General features: G+C 38.4%; 1 protein-coding gene across 1 annotated transcript in view; it reads right to left on the bottom strand.

Annotated features, from left to right (window-relative positions):
- The window catches only part of NPAS3 (neuronal PAS domain protein 3), a gene marked incomplete at its 5' end in the record, with an annotated part of 126,722 nt that overhangs the window by 47,692 nt on the left and 61,152 nt on the right, over window positions 1-17,878 (bottom strand). The window lies entirely within an intron of this gene.

Below are 17,878 nucleotides of genomic sequence, written 5' to 3'. Positions count from 1 at the left end.
TCTGCCTTTGCCCTCTTCAGATCTATAATGGGTAGTCTGAAACCCCATTAAAAGTGGTTTCTCTTCACAAAAATAAATGCACCTAGAACAGAAATAAAATGAGGAAAAGTTCACTTCCTAGTGATAAACATAAGCTAAGCCAGTATCTTCTGAAATGTTGAAACTCTAGATTTTATAGTTATAATCCAATAAAGATAATATTGGGTATTCACAGTCACTTAGAGTTTACACAATCTTTTCACTCAGATTATCTTACGTTAACCTCATAATAACTCTATGATGTTTCAGAAGAGGCACTATTATTCCTTTTCAACAGGCTCAGGAAGGATAAATGAGTTCCCCAAGGTCAAATACATACCAAGCAGCAACATCAGGACTAAAATGTGCATCTGTTGATTCTAAGGCAAGGGTCCATACATTCTATCAAGTCACTGAAAATGCCATTGACATGATTATTTTTGATATTACTCATTACATATACAAAAGCTACTTATATATACCTGCATTGATGGTTACTTTCAGCTTTTAGTAATTTGCATATAATTTTTATTAATTTCTGTATGGTATCTTTATTGGGCTAGAAAAATTAATATCACATAGCTGATAGCTACAGAGAGTTTAGATTCCAATAATATGTGTGAATCAACCTCTGTACAAATATTTTATTACTTACTAATGGTCAATTTTTATACAGCTCCCCTAATGACCCTGTGATAGTTTTAATTGGTCATAAATGTTAATATCACATAGCTGATAGCTACAGAGAGTTTAGATTCCAATAATATGTGTGAATCAACCTCTGTACAAATATTTTATTACTTACTTAATGGTCAATTTTTATACAGCTCCCCTAATGACCCTGTGATAGTTTTAATTGGTCATAAATATGCCTACTGAATTGTCTGGTTATTTTGGAAAGACATACAACCATGCTTCCCTTTGTCAATAGGTCTATTTTTATATCTCCTCCCTGACACCCAGAAGACACCCCAAACAGTTCTGGAAATTCACTAGTGTTCCAGTCCTGTTAATAATTCTGATTTTCTAAATGAAATGTTCAGTTTCCAACATGATCAACAGAAATAACCGACTGAACTGAATTGGAGGTGGCCCCTGTGCTGTGGCATACTACAGAACCATCACGCACAGTTTGGAAGCAAGTTCTTCTCTATGAATGGAGCTAAAATTTCTCACAAATTTTCAAAACTCATTATTATTCCCTACTCATTCCTGAAAATGGATTCAAGGAAGGACATTGCAGCTCTTTTCACTGTGACACTGTTTGCCTTCTCCTTCACCTTGTGTCCAGATAGGCCAGGGAGATGCTGGGAGGGGTGACTGATGGTGAGTTCCAGTAATGTTATTAGTAACAAATGACACATTGGTCAGGTTCCTCTGGAGCTAGAAACATCCACTCTGGGCCTGGTACTCTGCTCCTATTGGCCAGTATCTGCCCCTACAATTGACTCTGGCTCCTGCATTTGGCTAACTCTCACTGCCCATATCTGAAGACTTGCCCTGCTATAAACCATGGTCTCCTTCCATGAGACCTATGAGGGTGGTTACCCCAAAGTACTCCAAAGAAATAGCCCAGTGAGAAATGCATGTTTCAGAGAGGCCTGTTCTGTCAGAGAGGTCCGTTCTGTCAGCCTTGACTCACAATAGTCAAACACCACATCTACAGACCATTCAACCCTACAATTCTATGCTTTTAAGGAGGGAAAGGAAGAAGAATACAGAGAATAAATCTTGGAAGAATTTGTGCTACTTGTTCTTGGGGACAAAAAGATAGTGTAGATGCTTTGCCACTCTCTAAGATGGATTATCAATTTGCACCTCTGCATTTTTGAAAGTTCAGTGGGATGGGAATGGGACACAGGCCCCAGGACTGGCATGAAGCTCTGTCCTCCCTATGCCCACACTATCACCAGGGAGTCAGCACTCTGGGCCAGGCCCACAGCCCTGCTCCTGTGCTCCTAAGCATTCCATGAAAATGAGGTCAAAGAGGACAGGGAGCTGGGCAAGAATGAAAAGAGCGCTTTCCTGGCCTCCCTAGGAGGCGAAATGTGTCTTTAATGTCATCCTTTTCATATTCCTCTCCTCCCTCCTGCTGCTCTGAGACTCTCTCAGCTCGATCTCTGCTCATGCCCATGATACCAAATCACACTCCGTTTCATCCCTCACACCCACCTAGTTCCTTAGTGCTCAGTTTTAAAGACTTTCAGGAAAAGAGCCCTGTGATATGAGACAGTTCTACTCTACTGCAGTCCAGATAACTGTTGCCGCAGCTTTTCATTCATCCCCTTCTTTCTCCAGCTGCCTCCTCAGGGGGGTCCTGGGACACCTCTAGGTGGGCATGTCTCTTGCTGATCATCTCAGTGGCTACCTTATTTTCTTAATAGGCTCAGGAATCAACTTCTCCAGGCTAACTGACTTTTCTCTTTACAAATGTCTGAACAGAGGATTGCTATACCTCAACCTCTGGGAGCATCTTTGGGGCTGAAGATCCTTCCAGCCCCAGGCACTAGGAAGTGAGGGAGGCCAAGCTTCAGGGATGGCTAACTTCTCCCTAGAAAAGGAGAGCTCCGCATTTTGTTCTTGTAGCACAGACATCTGCCCACACTTTAGGTGGGGTGAGGGGAGGGAAGATACCAGGGAACAAGTCTGGCTCGGGGAAAGATAAATCACTTCCTTTCCCCAAGAAGTGTTCTCATTGTGTTTGCCTGTCTAGCTGCTGAAGTCAGATCAAGAAACCTGTAGATTTTTCTGGATATATGTTTTCCTGCTTTGTAGGTTATTGGCTGCATGATCTGATAAAAGGTGTGACTAAATGAACCCTACGATTTGTATTCCCACAGCCACAAGTGTATTGGCTCCTCCTCCTCCTCCTCTTTTCCTCCCCCCTTTGGCTCTGGAAGGTTCATTACTTACAGTTACTGCAGAATCAATCTGAACTGGCCAAAATCAGTGATGGGATTTATAGCATAATAAATGTCCTTCTGCACAAATGCAGTTACACATGAAAGGCTTGGAATGTTCTTTTGAGCAATCTTCCTACATTGTGGAGTGTATTTTTTTTTTTTTATCAATTTAACAGAATCATCTTAAGCATATTTTGAGAAGTATAATCCCGACAGCTACAAAGCAGATTTTCCCCGAGGCAGGTATTGTTGCAGAAAAACAATATTATTGATAAAAATCTTAGCGTATTGGAACTCGGAAGGGAAACTAAATACATCTTTTTCATTCTTCACACCAATCCTTTAGAGCTCCATTTTCTTAACCTCATATTGCATTCCACTTTCTCTTTGAATTTTTATTTTCATAAAAGTGTTTTAACACTTCTTGAAGAACACTAATGAACTGTTCTTTAAGAAAAACCAGCCATATCAAAATTGGCTTTGAGAGGCAGGCAGAATTTGAAGTGCACTCAAAAGATAATGCACAGATTGGGGTATCAATGATTTTCCTTTTTAAAAGTCTGCAAGTTAAAAGATTACATTGGTATCTGGCCCATTTTTCTTGCTAAGTGCCCACATTATGGGTGAATCCTGTTTTACAGCATTCTGATACACAGAGATATGAACTTGAGCATGAAACGTTAAAAAAAAAATATCAGAAAGACAGATGGTAGGCCGTCCTCCCCAAAACTCAATTTCATATTATGCATGTGATTGCTAATAGGCAAGCACTAAAAAACAACTTTCCTTGACGAAGAAGGGCTCATAAATTGTCAACATAAAGTTAGACTGTGGTTGCTCCAGTGATCGAAAGCTCATCTGTGAGTTTGGTCCCATCAAAGTCGGCTTCTTTCAACCATATCAAAATTTATGAATGTATATGTCTATAAAGTGACTGAAAACAACCATAATGCATGTTTGTTTATTGTGCATCAGCTCTGTGTTGCCTTAGTACATGCAAAGAAACCAAACATACATCCAAAACCATTTTTGTCCAGCTCTGTTTTCTAGCCTCTGCCTATGGTAATGAAAAGAGCCAAGCACCAACAGGGGATGTGATTTCCCTTTCTAACCTGAAAGCTGATTTTAACAAAAAGATCTACTCTTAAATGGCTCTTCCATGGTTTGGGAGTGTACTCCATGGGGTTACACTAGCTTTGTGGTGATAGAAGTAGATGTGTTTGAGAGCAATTGAGAGCATTGATTATTTGGAGAAGAAAAAGATGTTTGAGAGGAAAATAAATACAATCAAGCAGATAAAAAGCAACTCAGCTCATGAACTGCAACACAGCGCACTAAAGTTTCATACTTGTTTTTCATAGAAAGATAAAGCCTATGCAGACATTGCAAAAGTAGAGAGAAAGGAGGAGATTATCTTTTTAAATAAAATTTATTGAAAGTTTGTTTTTAAAAATTAATTAAGCATTCAATCCAGGAATATAAATGTTTATTTTCTGGAGAGAAGAAGAAAGGATGAAAAATTTGCTTATATTGAAAATCCAGTAGCCAAATGTTGTATTTGATTTTCTAAAAACTACTTATAATATCAAATATTTGTGTGTTTATAAAACTCATATTTTATGTCATCAGTTACTGTTCACTTGAGAACAGTTGTTTAATTGAATATGAATTGTAACTGATGCACAGATCTTATTGGAATGAAGGGATTGGATGCTCAGATAACACTGTTTACAAAGGTTGCTACAGTTAGTAAAAAGGCTGAATAGACAACCAAAATTAGAAGTAAATTAGTTGAAGAACAAATAATTTTTCTCCAAGAAAAAAGTCATCATCTTTAAAGCCAGGGGTTTAACTGGATGGAAATCTAAGGTTTTAACTAGATGGTATATTTAAAACATAGGCTGCCTGAAATGTAGGTTTTGCTTATATTGTGACAAATACGGAGACATTTCCAAGAATCCTGATACCTAGCACTGTACAGACCAAGTACTCAAGAAATTGAGGTCTATGTGTTGCTTCCTACTTCTGATTAATTTTGCAGTCCAAGATTTCAATGCATAGAATTTTAGTATTTTTTCCTTGAGTTACTGCTTCTAGGAAGATCAGATTCCTCCTCTCAGAATGTCTGTTTATATAAGCAATCTGAGATTCAGAAAAAAAAAAAATCCCTGCACTCACGTTGGCAGAATGGTGGAAGGAAAAATAAACTGGGAAAATCTTGAATATTCAATGACTAACTTAAATCTACATACTCTCACCTTAGAGACTGAGAACAACCTTTGTAGTCTCCTTGTTAGAAAATCATGCTCTTTTTCTTACACTGAATCCAAGAAATTGTGAAACATGAAATAGTCTCAATCTTCATCCTTGTTACCCCAAACACTGACTAGCTCACGGGTATTGCACCAAACGAAGGCTCCTACTCCTCCCTACATTTGTAAGTGAGCTTAGATGTCTTCATTCCAGGTTCCCTTGAGCACCACATTGCTTTCTGCTCAATGCAACTTGATGCCTTCATCTTTCTTTCTCTCCCCGCCCCCACTGGCTGGTGGGGGGATCTGAACGTTTGACCTTGGTGTTATAACACTGTGCTCTAACCAACTGAGCTAACTGGCCAGCCTGCCTTCATCTCTCTGCTGATACCATTACCTCTGTGTGGAGTTCCCTTCCCTAACCTCTGTAGGGTGAGCCTATCCTTTAAGAGTTGGCTATAGTGATGAAACATACCTCTATTATAGCACATACCAAATTATCTCATAATCATTTCTTGTGTGCCTGCCTAAGTCTAGACTCTGCTCTCTGCACCAAGGAGTTGGTTTTATCCATCTTTGTCTTCCTAGCACACAATACAGTGTGTAATACACAACAGGTACACAATCAGTGTTGACCACATGATTGAGTGAAATCAATTCCTAAATACTCTGAACAAAAGATGCTGTTGAAGAATGAAAATTATAGATCATTCTTGGTTATACTGGACTTCTCTTTTGTTTTCTTGAGTTATTATGAACTCATAAAGCTTGTTTTTGAAAAAGTTTTCATTATGTAGATGTAAAGCTTTGGGGAAAAACTACATTCGGAAACTCTAGTTTGAACAATTAAAATTAGTTATTTCATATCACTCTGGAAGGAAGTGCAGTAGATAAGCTCTAGGGTCAGCATATGTCTTGTTCAGCTTTCTTCAAAGGCACGGGGAGTAATAAAGCTTTCCATTTTATCTTCAGTGAAATAATACTGCTGAAATATCACCTCATTTTTGATGTCAGTGATGATTTCTTTTTACCTCCATGATGTCAAAAGGGAATTATTATTATTAGAATGACAGATTACTAATGATGCTGTAGGGAAAAAAAAAAGAGAAATAGCTGAAATTATTAAAACCCAAACACAACATATCCCTTCTTGAGTGAGACTCACTGTTTGGTACTTTGAATAGAGTCACTCTGTGATATCACAGCTGCATAAAATTTATTCTAAGCAGGAAGTAAATCAAGAACAGGTGCCTATGAATTTTCACTAGTGGAATACCATCCTTTAAAAATTTTTAGGACTGGATGGCATGATTAGGAGGTGTGATTTATAAATACAAGTGTGAGAAGATTCTATGGGGACCAAAGTGTCTCACAGGCTCTGTGGCACACCTACACTGATGTTTTCCTCAAGGGGAGATCCACTGAGTGGGGAGGAAGGTTGGACAAGGGCCTCTCCAGGCTTGGCAGTCTGTCAGCCCTCTATGGGACAGTGACAGGGTGGTCTATTGGTTCTGGCCTTCACTCTCTTCTATTACGTACTGAGTGCCTTGCTGTCAATCCATGTCTACTTTTGGGTCTAATTCACCATGGTTGACCTACAAGTCAACCATGCGTTCTATGAGTGCTTGAGAACATGGTGATGCTAAGTACTGTCACTCTTATGTCCTATGGATCGAATCCACAGAACTTAACATTTCTCCACTGGGTCAAGGTGCTTGAGATCTGGCCACTATGGGTCCTTGGGAAAATTGCATTACTCTCTTTCCAGTGGAAAGAGAGAAAAGACACATTTCACAGAGAAGACAGTAGTTCATAATAAAATAACAATTCAAGAATAGGAATGTTTGACATTTCTATGATATCTTTCTTTGAGGAGTTGGACAATTATAATTTTGTTAATTCCACTCATCATTAAATAGTATTTACTCAGGACTAAGGACTTAACTGCCTATAAGGCTATTCCATGCAGATTAAAAGTTTCAGGTCCCTTCAGCTGGAAACTTCTAAGCACTTCAGACAATGCTGGCATAGGTATTCACCAATAAGCCAACTGCAAAAAAATTAAGGGGGAAGATAATTAAACTTAGTAAGAATGCGATGCTGTATATTATTTGTCATAAAGCTAGGGGTGAGCACATACTGTGTTAGAATGAGTGAGGAAAAGAAATTTGTCACTGCTTGTGGAATAAGGCAAGAGAGTATTTCTTTCAAATCACCATTTTATTTTTGTCCTCCATTTAGGATCTAGATTGATTTCTCAGAGTCTGAGTGGTTTTAGTCTATCTATAATCTCCCCAAGGACAAGGTACAAAAAGTTCAGAGCTCCCCCTAAGAATTAAAAAATCCTTCCCAGACCTCTTCCCCCTTAGTGGCATTGATTTGGTTAAGTGTTTCCAATGTTTTGGGTTCTCAAACTAGCCTTGGCCACAAGGCAATATGGAAGTTCTGGGCGGCCCTTGCCAGAGCTTCTGGCCAGACTTCAACTTCCCTCTTTTTTGGAATCAGTGGTTGTTCCTGAGTAGGCAGATCCTCTGTTACATTCTACCCAGAATGTCCCAATTAGGGCTATAGCATTAATACACAGAGTGAAGCTAAAGGGAATGTAATTTCAACCATCAATAACTAATGAACCTTACTGGCAAGTCCTACAGTTTACTTTGTTTAATCAAGGAAATAGAAGCCCAGAATAATCATGTTGCTCGTCCAATGTTGCAGAGCAAAAGGAAAGAGCAAAGTGCTGGTAGTGGGATGAAATTTTCTGACTCTCCCCGCCAGGTGTGCACCTATAAAGCCGCTCTGTTTTCATGACTTCTATCATGAGTTTGAAGGACATTTGACAAGGGGCTGTTGAAGACTGTTAAATATATTCAGAACTACCAAGTAATAATCAAGTGTCTCTTGATTGTGCTTCCAGCGCTCTAGCCATTAGAATTGGGTATAAGTGGGGTACAAGTTAAAAAAGTTAAATACATGTTGATTTTTAAAAAACTGAGTATGACAGCATGAGAAATATGTCATAGAATGTGTTAACTATTAGTACCAGCTTTTTAAAAGGAAAAGAAAGAAAACTTCAACTTATACTATCATCAGGACCTGGAAACAAACAAAATATTTAATTTCATTGGTTGCATATTCTCATCTCTAAATCCCTTTAAAGGATCTGGAATACTGACCCAATGAAGAAATGTGTTCTTATGGCCTTAGTACAGGTCATTTCCAATATTTATAAATTCATTCATCTTTTTAAAACACATGTTTATTTTTTTAAAAAATAAGGCACTAATGATAAACATATTTATAACTTGCATAAAATTTTATTTATGTAATACATAAAACAAACAAACAAAAAAACCCCATGTTTATTGAATTTCCACTATGCACCTGAAACTGTTCTAGGAGCTTCAGTTTACAATATAGTGGGATAGAAAAACTATGTGTATATATATATATATAAAATAGTGTCAGGGTGTGTTAATTGCTATGAAGAACAATTAAGCAGCAGGTAAAGCAGGTGATGAGGTGCAGAGGGTACACTTCATCTGTTTTAGATGGGGAGGTGAAGAAAGTGATGTTTCAGCAGAAATCTGAGTGAAATGTAGGTGTGACCCATGGGACTATCTCAGGACAATATATACTCCAGGGAGAATAAAAAGCAGGAGAGAAGGCCCTGGTAAAAGGAAGGTATAAATGCTGCTGTAAGTCAAATGATAACCTATGTGGGTTGTTTCTGTAAACAACTGTCAACATGAACTGAAAGTGATGTTTCCAATATGGCAACTTAGTGATCTCCATTGTGCACTGGTAGTTTAGATTAAAACTAACACACACACACACACACACACACACACACACACACACACACAGTGCCAAGGCAACACACACACACACACACACACACACAGTGCCAAGGCAACACACACACACACACACACAGTGCCAAGGCAACACACACACACACACACACAGTGCCAAGGCAACACACACACACACACACACAGTGCCAAGGCAACACACACACACACACACACAGTGCCAAGGCAACACACACACACACACACACAGTGCCAAGGCAGTTGTCCACAGCTTCTCCTTTGAGTATTACTACAGAGGGTTGAGAACTGATTACACAGATGATTCTTTTGTTTAAATAAGAGTCTCATGACTCAAAGCACTCTGCAATGAGGCCATTCCTTCAGCCTAATGTTCGAGGTTGGGGGCAGGGGTTGGTGGACATTCATTAGAGAGATGGGGAAGATATAAATAATTCCTCGTTCCCTGAAAAGTCACTTCGTGAGAAGATATAAACTTCAGAATCCTGGTCCTTTTCCTCTGCTTGGAATGAGTCAACAGAATCCCATCTGGAATGTTGCATAGTACCTCTGAGATGCAACAGGGTTCAAGCCACAATGGCATATAGATGCTCTAACCAAACCATGGAGGCTTGTGAGCTACAAGATCCTAGAAGCTCCATTTATTCCAGGATCACAACATCAAATTGGCCTTGCCTCTACTTCATTTCTTGCATTAAAGAGCTATATTAGTCTTGCTATGACGCTAAATCAATTCTAAAGAAACCATTTGGTATATGCTTCTTTTGTATAAGGGACAGATGACATATTTTAGTCATATTTTGTCCCTTATAATCAAATCAATATTCAGGATACTTAAGCAAGGAGAAGTTTCCCAGAAATAAATGCATTTTCTATATTCAGAAGAAATCATTTATTATTCTAGAGATCAAATAACTTCTAGGAGATAATCTGAAATATTATTGATGAATTACTACTTTCCACAGTTACAGGTGAATATGCAGATGTGAAGAAGTTAAAGTTTTGGATAGTCTAGATCCACCTTTATCTAGTTCACAATAAACATTCCATAAACATGCAACTTCACATATGGACTTGTATTGTGTACTCACTATGGGCCATGCATCATGGTAAGTACTTTCCCTGTATTATCTCACTTTATTTCACAATAGCCTTATGAAGGAGATTCTATTGGAACTCCCACTTTACAAGAGAGGAAACATGCTTAAAGAAGTTAAACAATTTACTAAAAGTCACAGAGCCTGGAAGGCAGGACTAAGTCCAAATCTTTGGCTGTCTGATGTCACAGTCTCTGTGCTTAATCACTCTTTAGGTAAGGGTCAAACAGGGTAATGTATCTGGAAGCCCTTGAAATCTATAAAGAGTTAAATAACTGCTACTTCAGACTACCAGATCAAGAGATTACTTTAGGGAAACAGAAATTGTGGGTCTCTGCAGCTGTTGTTAGGGATTCTCAGCTTATCAAAGAGTGCTAGGCGTGAAAAAATGATGAACGTTCTTGTGTTTACTTTTTAGTTCTTAAGCCTTTATTTTAAACTAATTTTAATGGGCCAAAATCTCATAATAGGGACAATTATAAAAACAAATCTATTATATTGAGAATGTATTTACTGAGACATTAATGATAATTTTTGAAGGGCATTAGTTAGTTAAAAACATCTTTCTGTATATAAAGGCTGTAATTTTTGCATCAGTAAAGTCATTTTCGAAGTGATCATCGCTTTTATTATTCTTAGCTAGCACAGGCTCAGACAACCAACCTGAAAAGATATAGCATCAGTCAAAGAAGGGATGTTGTTACCTCTTCTAGCTCCTTTCTAAAATATATATAATGGAAAATGAAGTACCTAAGTTAGCAACATACTTGGGCTGCAGTCACTGACATACTTAGAATTTACAGACACTTCACAGAATGGCTAGTGATTATGCCTCTACGTGGTAAAATAGCTAGCTGATTAGTCCCGGCAGAAATGACATGTCCCAAGCTGGAACTACTGTCGTGCTTTGGTAATGGGAAATAAATTCTTTAAGATCAGAAACAATGTCAGCTGTATTTAAAATGACACTGGAAACCACGTTGTAATGGACAATTGTGCAGAGGTGAGCAGAGACTAAAATGAGATAACAGGATTTAAAAAATTTGATTTTATTGGTTCTCTCCTCTATTTGCATTTTGCATCAGGATAACCTCTGCCTGTAAGTTCTACCCTCAAGTTTTTTTCTCTTTCAATTTATTCTGGGTGTCTGGGTTGATTGAAAGGCAATAAATGCGTAGCCTTAGAAAGCCTGAATGGGTTGACAGAATTTTTGGTCTCTCTGAAAATTCATCTATTGATTTGACAAGACAGTTACATTTTACACAGCTTGGAATACTGTAGTCATCATTTCAAGACAACGCAAAGCTGAAGCAAAGGCTTCAGAAGAAGCACTGATATGTACAGACACCTGAAACACCTCTGAATCTTAGATTGGAAGAAACATCCAGATGGCATCTAGTCTGTCCACACTTGTCTGGGAGGAAGAGAGACTTAATTGATGAGCTTAGTGTATGCTCTTAGAAATCTCCAGAGAAAGGACTACTACCACATTGCTCCTAGCATTAGTGCTGGGCACACCTCCAAGCTATACATCTCCTGGTATGATTAAAACTCACTGCAGACAGTTACCCTCTTGGGCAAGGAAAAAAAGAACAGCCTTCTTATGACAACAATTCACATATTCTTAGCAATCTCTGAGAAATCATGGAGTTGTGCCAGAAGGCAGGATATTGGCCAATATTATTCTAATTTTCAGAAAGAGCCCCAAAATGTTAATCTGCAGAAAAAATTCTTGAAAGATAATTTAATAGAAAATGTGTTCACCAGAGGCCAATAAGAAGTCACGATGAGTAAGTGATGCTAACATGACTCTTTTTCCTGTTTTCTGAAAGAAATTCTCAGTTGCTGGCTAAAGAGAACACTGCGAGTTCTCTTTACTCCAGTAAGAGTTCCAGGAAAGAATGATGGAGATTCTGGTAGAAAAGGTAAGCTGGGGTCAGATTCTCGGCGCTGAGAACCACTGATGACTTAGCAGCAGAGAAGTAAATGATCGCCGAGGCTTTGAGAAGATAGTACAGGGAGCACGGTATTATAGGATAAAATGGAAAAGTCAAATCTTCTGGGAGGTAATTTGGTAATTTATCAAAATAGATCTGGAAAAAGGCATTATACTGGAGGAGTGGAAACAGAAGCAGGTGGATTCAACCAATTTGGCAGGGCATTAAAGTGGCAGGTGAGCAAGAGGGAAAGGTGGATATTTTAGTATTGTGGATTTATTAAAGAATTAAAGCAAGAACTAAAATTCCAAATGATTGAAACATTAAATCGTAATTCTCTTCTGGTTTGCTATCATTTTGAGACTTGTTCATGTACACATTCAATCAAGAACAAGTTTGCATGTGAAGAGCTTTCAACTTTTAAATTTACTAGCTGTGATTTTGACATTGGAAATTGTAGCTTTCTTTGTTGCACACCTAAGCAAACAGGAAGAAAGGAAGACCAGGAGCCACTGAAAGTAACTCTCTTGATTACAGATATTATTTTTAAATATTAGGTATAATATTTCTAAAAAATATTTTCTGTGAAATACTTTTTTAGAAGATTATCCCCATCTACATGAGGAGATCAAAATGTAAATCTTGGATATTAGTCTTGTCAGATGTATATTTTGCAAATATTTTCTCCCACTCTGTTGGTTATTTTTTAACTCTGTTAATTGTTTCTTTTGCTGTGCAGAAGCTTTTTAATTTTATATAATCCCATTTGTTTATTTTTCCTTTGGTTGCCTGTGCTTTTGGGGTCATATTCATGAAGTCTGTGCCCAGTCCTACTTCCTGGAATGTTTCTCCTGTTTTCTTTAAGAAGTCTTATTGTTTCAGGTTTTACATTTAATTCTTTAATCCATCTTGAGTTGATTTTGGTATATGGTGAGAGGTACGGGTCTAGTTTCATTCTCCTGCATACGGATATCCAGTTTTCCCAGCACCATTTGCTGAAGAGGCAGTCTCTTCCCCAGTGTATAGGCTCAAACGCTGTTGGTGGGGCTGCAAAATGGTGCAGCCTTTATGGAAAATGGTATGGAGGTTCCTCAAACAATTCCAGATAGATCTACCATATGACCCAGATATTCCACTGCTGGGAATATACCCAGAGGAATGGAAATCATCATGTTGGAGGGATACCTGTACTCCAATGTTTATCGTGGCACTGTTTACAATAGCAAAGAGTTAGAACCAGCCCAAATATCCATCATCAGATGAGTGGATAAGGAAACTGTCATATATCTACACAGTGGAATACTACTCTGCTATAAAAAGGAATGAAATACTGCCATTTGTAACAACATGGATGGACTTAGAGAAAATTATATTAAGTGAAACACATCAGGCACAGAAAGAGAAATAAAATAGCACATGTTCTCACTTATTTGTGGGAGCTAAAAATAAATAAATACACAAACAAATGGGGGGTCAGGAAGAAGACACAACAATCACAATTCCTTGAAGTTGTTAAGACAAGCGATCAGATAGGTGGATGGGAGGGAGGGGTGAAGGAGGATTCGGTAAAGGAACACAAAAATCAATCACATTGTATACTGATAAAATAAAATTAAATTAAAAAAATCACATTGTAGCAAGAGTTTAAAAAAATGTAAATCTTAATTTTGTACTTCTGCAGTCTAGGAGTATTTTGCCATAGGACTTCAACAGGTATTAACACTAGGTGGATAAAGGAGGGGGAAAAATAAGGAAGGAAATGTGATACTGGTGAAATAGGTTCTGGAAGATGCTATAATTTGGTTTCCTGATAAGTACCAATGATGTCATCATATTAAATAGGGTTTTGTAACCTGAGATCAATGGATAAACTTCAAGGATTCAAGAACCTGCTGATGCAAAATGAATTTACTTTGGGAGAGCTTCTACAGATTTCATCAAATATTTAAAGGGATCTATGACACCTCAAATAAAACAAGTCACTGTTAAAATTATGTGTGCCCCTTACTCCATAAATTTTTTAAAATAAAGGAAGTTTCTATTTTAAAAGACATCTATGTTTGTGCATAGAGAAGGCACAAGAGGTTTCTTCAGTTAATTAGCACCCTCTAGTTTATTGCTTTTGTTACTTCATGTTTAGATACAGATACTCTTAAAGATGGGGTATATCAGCCATCCTAACAAACCAGTGGATCTACCAATTATTTTCTAGTCATGATTCTTTATATCATAAGGAGGCTAGATAGGATTTCAGAAGTCATCTAGCTCAACACTTAGCTACAGGCAAGTCCATACCCAAATCATCCCAGATGGGGGACTGTTTATTTTTAAGAATCTTAAGTTCTCCCATCATCCACTAGTAATGTTTACATGTGTCATAGCAGGAATTGCCAGCATTAGAGGATTTCACCTCTGTGAAGATTTGTAAGACATTCTCAACATTATATAAACATGACAGAGATTTTCTGTCTCTTTGTGTTTCCCTGTCTAAGCTGCTCTACTATGCCATTAGTGTTAGGAACATGTGTGGATAAATACTCCAGAAGAGAGAGTGGTGCTGGTGGGCATTTAAGAGTAGATTAGAAAACTGCAAGTCTCACACCAAAGGAAACTATCCTCCTCCAAAGACAGGAGCTAAGAAGGCAACCCAATTAGTCTTCACTTCTCTAATTTTTCTGATTACATATCTCCTTGTAACCCATGTGCTCTACCTAGTAAGTTCCCCCAGACATAGACCTAATCAAGAAGACAGAATATTGATGCACTGCAATTTAAACGAGAGCTGTGTTATGCTAAGATATGTGACCAACAGTGAGACGTGGACAACAGAGAAGTCCCTGAGGTATAAAAAGTGGCTGGTCTAGATAACATGCTACTATGGATTTCAAAGCAAATGAGGACAGAAATGACCGAATGTCATCTCAGAGTTGGCAAACTTCACTGAGAAAGGGCAACTTTCCTGAGGACTGGGACGTGGCAAACCAAGCAATAACAGCTTATATTACACGCCACACCTGAATTAGCAGATGCAGATTCACCCTTTGGAGAGGATTCTTGGTTAGTGGGGACGTGAGCAGGTATGAGAGTCCTAGAAAGGAAGGTGAATCTGCATAAGTCTTTGGGGGCACTGGAATTGCCAAGCACTGACAGGCTAGTGCAGTGGGATATGGTGAGCTGCAGAGGGAAGGTCTTAATCAGGCAAAAGGTTTTCCTTTTAAAAATTTAAATTAATTTGTCATATGTTGTGGTCCAGCTCATATTAAGTTGCTCTTTGGACTTAATTATTTAAGCACCTAAGTGGAGGGGTTAAGAGGACCAACTCTGGAGCCCACCTGCCTGGATTCAATTCTGGCTCCTCAGTAGCTACTTAAGAGCTCAGTAAACATGGGAAAGCATCCATCTATTAAGGCCTCAGTTCACCACCTGCAAAATGGGCCTAGTAATAGAATGTAACATTTGGACAATGACTGACATAAAGGAATTTAAAAAATAATACTAAGTATGAATTAAATAAGTATAAAGCATTTGCCACAGTGCCTGCCATAGAGTCAATGTTCAATAAGTGGCACTTTTGTTACTATGATTACTGTCAATGACAACAACAGATAAAGTGATGGAGAGAGTTAGAAAGGTCCATGTGCCAAGGTCACAGAAAAAATGGAGAGAAATACAGTGACCTGCATCAAACAGGGCTTAACATCTTGAATCTTTAAGGGAAAAGAAAGATGCATACAGTGGTAATAAATTAGAGAAAATATTGAGAGTATGGAGAAATTATCATCACCATTTCTTTTTATTTGTGTTTATTGTGTGGTGGTGGGGTGATTACCAGTTTTATTGGAATGTTTTATAAGCTGCTAGATTTACTTACTGAGAATGAACAGATAAATAGGGATATTATTCAGCTGTGTCATGTCATGGGTTCTCACCAGCTCTTCTACTAACTTTCGCACAAGGTTAATTAATGAGGGAGGTTCACTGCAGGGGTTGGGGGGAGGGTGGGGTGGGTTGGAGGGAGGGGGAGAGCTGGATCTGCTGGGTGATTCGTCTTACTGGGGGAACTGAGGATGAATTAAGTCTTGCAGTTCTGGGTAGGGTAGGAAGGTGCTGGGTGGAGACTTGCATGGTATTTTGAGAAAGACTTACTGACAGGGTATATCAGAGGAGTACAGTCACTTCAACATATTGATGGGATCTGGAACAGCTTCCAAATCTTTTCCAATCCTGGGTGTTCTAGGTTGTACTTTAATATTTTGTTCCTTGAAAACCCCTTCGTATAGCAAGATGTCTTTAATTCTTAACCCAAGTTGTTTCAGAAACATTTTTTCTTCCATTTGTTCACTTGATGGTTCTTTCTCATTCACCACTCATAGGTGACATGTCATCTCTTCAGGGAGACTTTCTCTGATCCTCCTATTTAAAGTGGACTCCTGGCCCCACCAGCCACCTCCTCACACTACTCACTTCACTATAGTATTGTAGTCTAGTGGTTAAGAGCAGGGGGTGTGGAGCCAGACTCCCCAAGTTCAAACCACAGCTCTGCTCCTTCAGCGTGTGATGCTGGGTACACTAACCTCTCTAGCCTTAGTTTCTTGATCTGAAAAACAGAAACAATAAAAATACTTTCCTCTAGGATTGTTGTGAGGGCTCATATGTGGAAGCTACAACATGCCAAGCATATTGTAGTGCTCCTGACTGCCAGCTGTTGTTATTTTAGTCTTCACTGCTCTCTGAAATCACCTTCTTCATTTATCCATTCATTATAGTCTGTCTCCCCTTCTAGAATATAAACTCCATGAAAGCAGGGACTTTTTATTGTTCAATGCTCAGTTTCCAGGATCTAGAACAGGTCCCGTAGTAGGAGCTGAATAAATCTTTGTCAAATGAATGAATGAATATTCTTTCAGCATTCAAGATATTAGTTTGTCCAATTTCAGGTCAAGCAGCAAAAACAACTTTACTGAAGTGCCTGTATGGCAAAACAAACAAACAAAAACACCAAGCAGAACACAAGCTATTTGTTCTCTTGGCTATACTGAAACTCTATTTCTCCACATTATCTTTTCAAACATATATCCCACTTTTTTGCAGATTCACAATTTTGCAAAGCTTTGTGATCTGTAGTTTGTAATATGAAAGTAAGAAATTTTCCAAAACATTATCTAATGATATCGAATTATACTAAATATTGTTTTTGCAAACTGTATCTCACTCTTCCACCCTCCTTCCCTCCTGGGATACGCCCCCTACAAATCAGTAAAAACCAGCAAAAGTAAAGAAAGAATGCTGACAGACAGACAAGTAAGAGTTGAAAGGAAGCCCTATGGCTCCTAAAATCTGAACTGCAAATAATGCATCTTTATAGCATTAAAATAACAATAATTTTGACATCTGTAGTCTGCTTATACAATTCCAAACTTGCTAATACTACACAGTTAACAAATAATACGTGCATAGTATTTAGCAAGGCAGGGAAATACAAAAGAGTCCTAAGGATAGGATCTGTTTTCTTTCCTCCAATCCTTTGCTTCACACCCCGTTAAAGGTTAAGGATGCTCTATATGTGCCCTTCAGACTGTAGGACAGCTCAGCTAAAGGTCGTTCTTGGAGGGGCCTGCTTCCCCACCTCCTTTCTTCTTTTTTTACTGAAGAATTAATGTCAATGAAAGCACCCGACTTTGACTTCTATCCAGCTGCTGGTCTCCTGATGACTTACATAAGGTTTTTCAGGCCTGATGATAATGGCTGCTACTATCCTTGATCATGCTATGGTCACCCTGAAGAACTGAGCTATCACAAGTTCTAAACACTAAAATCGGGAAAGGTCATGCTGGTCACATT

This window comes from Galeopterus variegatus, unplaced genomic scaffold (assembly GCF_000696425.1).
Source record: "Galeopterus variegatus unplaced genomic scaffold, G_variegatus-3.0.2 Scaffold4343, whole genome shotgun sequence".
NCBI lineage: Eukaryota > Metazoa > Chordata > Mammalia > Dermoptera > Cynocephalidae > Galeopterus > Galeopterus variegatus.
The sequence above is the reverse complement of the archived record's forward strand: the minus strand, read 5'-3'. Positions and strand labels throughout refer to the sequence as shown.